We start from the raw sequence: 5,014 nt of genomic DNA, 5'->3' as shown, positions 1-5,014 counted from the left end.
AGGGAAAGTATGAATTGTTAGCTTATGCTGCCATGCTAAGCAGTATTCTGTCTTTAGCATACATGAGTGCCTTAAGTAGCATTTCGAGTTCAGTACATACCTTGATGAAAAAAACAAACCTTGATGTAAAGAATGAGAAGGATAAGAAAGCAAGCATGAGAAAGCTGCTGAGGTAAGATTGCTCTCTAGTCTTAGTTAATCTAGTCACTAAATGCAAACAATAGGTACAAAATTTACAATTTATTTCCCAACTAATCAAAATTAGATCATGCTGGTATCTGCTACTAGACGGCTGTGTGATATGCAAGGAGAAGGGATGTAAATGAGATGAGGGAAAACATGAAAGTATAAGCAGAGTAAGACATGGGCGCATAACCCCAGAGAAACTCAGATTTGGAACTGGATTTGGGGTTGGGATGGGACAAGTGGTAGATGTTTGAGGAAGTGTAATTACATAAACAAAACACAGACAAGACTCTCGGGGCAGCGTGAATAATACTTTAAGCAAATACTTTGCTGCTCTAATGGTTTATAAAATTTTCACTTGTGATAGGAAAGTATTCCTGAATTACCCCACCTCCTCTGCATTTCTCAAGCATCTGCAGTCAATCCTGCCCAATAGAGACCAGAAAGAAAAAAAAAATCACTTAAACTTGAAACTCCATTCCTGTCTCATGCCATTCTCTCTGCCTATTTCAAGTTTTGCCTAAGGAAAGGAAACAAGATTAAGTAGTATCTAAAGTTATATTTTTATGTTTAGCAACTATTATTTACTTAGATTTTAGTATAATTTATTTATTTAGCAGTTATCATAATATTGAACACATAAAAACTCTGTTAAGTGAATTCAAAAGTTAGAAAATGCCAGAATTTTAAGCAGGCTAACTTAACTCAGTTCTCTTTTGCATTTTCATTACAAGGCAATCCTTCATTTTCTGATCATATATTTTTCCATAGGATAGGAAAATAATTCATTGCACAGGGCAGACAGTAATCACTGCATAAGCAACTAATGAATTTCTTCTGTTTTCCTCATTATCCCATGTGTGGCCCTGTCTGCTATTCACTGTACTTGTCTCAAAATGTACTCTCAGGATGTAACTACTAATTCACTTGCATATTTGTCACTACCGTTGCATCAGAGTGCTTCCTAATGAATTTATCTTGGTTATAAATAACTAATTTATTTTCATCTACACTAAAGTAAGTCAGGATTGGTATCATCCCCATTTTAAATCCAGAAAACTTCATCATATAATTTTGATTGCTCAGTTTGAGACTTCTAGGACTCAGTTTGTTAGAGTTATTTACATTGTAGAGAACTGTGTATGTTGTATGTACCCACTGAATTTGCTTGGAGCTGTGGGCATTCAGCAGTTCTACACAATGAGTGATTGGACATTTGTGAAAAGGGATGAACTCTACAGAAAAAGCAGGATAGAGTCCAGTGATCCAGAACAGCAATGGGACTATTCTTTCTCCTCCCCCAAAACTCTGATCAGTCCCAGTTTCTACTTGGTCTGTTCACTCTGTCCTGTTTTCCTGCATCATTTTTTTTTACATTGCTCCCTGTCACAAACTCCTTGTCTAATCAGCCCATCCCCTACCTCCATCACATGTTGTTTGTTTTGGGGTTTTTTTTATTGTCCTTTACCTCTTAGCCATGCTGCTGAAGTTGGTACAGAGAGAGAGATAAAGCATTTTCACAGTTCTCACATATATTCGAAAGCAGGGAAGTTGGAGTCCTATGGATGGCACAGCTCTCAATTATGCTCTTGTTCTCTGAGTAAGATGGAAGACAATGTGATCATGTAAATGATAATTCATATGCACAAAACAGCTAAACCAAAGCTACATAAGTGATTTTGATTTTGGAACTTTTACACTGCGAAGTAGTTAGTTTGCATCTGTTACATTTCTGTGTGTGAGGTTTGGGGGTATAATTTCCTTGCTTTTAAAAAGAGCAAGCTGAAAAAGAAGCAGAAATTCCATAATGTGGAATCCTACTGGCTCTCTGTCAGGCTACCAGCCACCATGGGAACTTTTGATATCCGCTATATAGGTCACCTGAACTACTGTGGTAGCAAACAGCAGTAGAAGGCATAGTGCTCTTCATGGACTGACACCAGGAGGAGGTGGGGAATGCTGCTGGTATGTTTTATACATATTTGCTGACAGCAGAAGCGTAGTGAGAATCAGCAACCTTGGCTCATGCCCCAGGCAGTAGAGAGAAATGTATACACATTTTTTTGCCTATATCCCAAGCTGAGATCCCTTCTGTCCTGTCCTTTCAGTCTGTGCTGTTCCCATCTCTTCTTCATCATTTATTCCTTGTTCCAGTTTTCAATGTAGTTGTTTCCAGTCATCCATAAAGACTTTAACTTCTGTAAAATTTCTGGCAAATAATTTTCTACAAAGACCAATTGAGAGTGCGGTAGAAGAATTGAGGGTGCAGCATAGGGATTGTATTTCTGCACTGGATACTTCGGAAATATTTCATACTTTTATGGCTTTTCCATGCATAGCTTATATAACAAATATTGCATATGTGCTGGTAAAGCCTTTATATCATATTTTACCAATCCACGATCTCCTTCTATGTGTTGTGAGACACATACAAGTTATGCATAATGCAGATTCCTAACTGTAATTTTACTAATACACTTATTTTTTTAAACCCCAATTAAAATAAAAAATAGCAGACACTTCAAATAATATTCATTAATAATATAAATCAGAGAATATTCATAATCAAAATAATATGAGAATCTGAAAAGCTTAGAGAAAAGTTTATTTTGCTTAACAGTTATGCTCACTGTATTGCCTTTTGGTAGTTGTGGCTCCATAAATTCCATCACCCACATTTCCTGGCTCACAGAATACTAATATTTCAGCTTTCAATTACATTATTCCAGGTCAGCCTAATTTTTCCTTACCACCCATGCTTCTCTTCTGTAAGGCTTCTTGCTCAGGTTTACCATGCAGATTATATGATTCTTCAGTTTCACCCAAATCCCAAGTGGAAACATGAGAATCTTCATACACAGTTTATCGGCAGACCAAAGCAGTTACACAACCTGGTCAACAGTCATGAAAAAACAGAAGAATTTAGCTTCAGCTTTAATTCTCAGTTACTGCTGCTGGCAAAAAAAGAGGTTAACAGCTTTAAGGGTCTTTGAAGAAATTAATATCTGGCAAGAATCCAAACTTTTCCAGCATTAAGATTTGGATTATAGTACTTGCGAAAAGCAACTAATTTTTAAAGGACCTAGGGACACTATATTGATGAGTAAACTTAACTATGATGGGAAAACAATTAACAGCCCACCCAGTGACAGCTACTAAGATTAAAATATTCATAAATTAAATCCAGTTTAATCTTACCCAGGGGCTTTTCCTTATCAGTTTTCCTTATTTACTCCTTATCATAGAAGGTTTTTCTAACAGTTACAGTTACTTCAAAACTGTAATCCCATTGTAGAGTTATAAATACTATAATAGAGCAACATTTTGAAACACTTTTAATCCTGGTAAAAGAAAATATAAGTTTTTAAAAGGATGTATTTTGATCATCAGTAAATCAAGCCTAAATGCAGCATACTGAGAACATTTCTAATCAGTCAACTGTCAACATGGGAACCAGAGAAACCAGGTACCAGAGACTCCCTGGAAATGACAAACTTAATTCTACTTAGTGCTACTTTGATGTAAAAATAATCATACTTTTTCAAAGGCTATAGGTAACTTAAGTATTAGCTTGGTCTACCATGGAACTGACTATCAAATTGTTAACATTTACACTTGTTCTTTGGGTCAGTTTTCTGCCACAAAATCCCATTACTGGTTATATTAACGAATCTGTACCTCAGGAAGATTTGCAGTTCAACCAGTTGTCTACAAGGTTAGATACTTATCTGGGGCTGTTGTAATATGCCCAGTCCTTCAGTCTCAAAGCACCTGTGTCTCTATGTAGATTTTGCATGTTGTTGTTTCCTGTGGTGGGCATCATTTGGTTATTACCCTACGGCACTTACAGGGAGCAGTATAGTCTCATTTCCCTCTCTGCATTGAAGCCTGAGATCTTTTCTACCTCTCTTCTTAACTCAATGTGAGGAGCTTGGTTTATTTTTGCACATTGTCCACAATGAAGTAAGAGTTGGAATTTCTGTGCCTCCTCCTTTCCATGTTACTCTGCCCTAATTTCCATATTCTTAGTGGTCATCTTCTATTCTTTCTCTTACCTTCCTTTTATCCTTGTTTCCCTATTCCCAGATGTGTTATCCTGGTAGTGTCTTCAGTTCAGATGGAAAGGTGAGCTTCTCTGAAGCTTTCCCTGTTAACCACAACTCTTCTAGGAAGAACAGCTCCATACAGTATAGTTTTTTTGTGGATAGAAAGGATACCCTTAGCTAATACTTCTAGGGGAACTCCTGCATGTTAGTGTAATCTCTAATATTCATTTTTTATTGGTGAAATTTTACTGCAATTTGCTCAGCAAGGATTAGGAACTGGGAAGGCGGGATATCCTTCCAGAAACAGAGAAGCTTGTATTGTAGTATTCTGATGAATACATAAAATAAAATGTTACTGGAAAAAAGTAATATTTTCTTCCCTGCTTTAGTGATCTTGCAAACAACAGGCCTTCTCTAAATACAAAATTAAAATGCAGAAACAAAAATTAATAGGATACAGTAGTAAAACACCACAGAAACATTCCCCTCTTTAGACATGTAACCAGATTATTCTTGGACATTGATCAATACCTATACTTAAACCTTGATAGCTCTCCCAATATACAGTCACTTTCTATACTCAAACCAGTTATTTCTGCAGAAATCTGTTTAACTGCTGAAGTGATTTCTCCACCTACATCCTGTGTTTGCCACTTGAACTGTTTCTGATGTTCAGTGCCTGTGTGTACATTTGTTGCTTCATCTGCACAGGAGGATTCCCTTCCCTTCCCTTCCCTTCCCTTCCCTTCCCTTCCCTTCCCTTCCCTTCCCTTCCCTTCCCT

The 5,014-nt window shown here is 36.9% G+C and overlaps 1 protein-coding gene across 1 annotated transcript in view; it reads left to right on the top strand.

The window, feature by feature from the left end:
• MYT1L (myelin transcription factor 1 like) overlaps positions 1-5,014 on the top strand; it is an 81,635-nt gene that overhangs the window by 26,138 nt on the left and 50,483 nt on the right. The window lies entirely within an intron of this gene.

Source organism: Antrostomus carolinensis, unplaced genomic scaffold, assembly GCF_000700745.2.
Source record: "Antrostomus carolinensis isolate BGI_N321 unplaced genomic scaffold, ASM70074v2 scaffold13869, whole genome shotgun sequence".
In the NCBI taxonomy this organism is placed as follows: Eukaryota; Metazoa; Chordata; class Aves; order Caprimulgiformes; family Caprimulgidae; genus Antrostomus; species Antrostomus carolinensis.
This window is presented reverse-complemented; position numbering and strand designations above follow the sequence as displayed.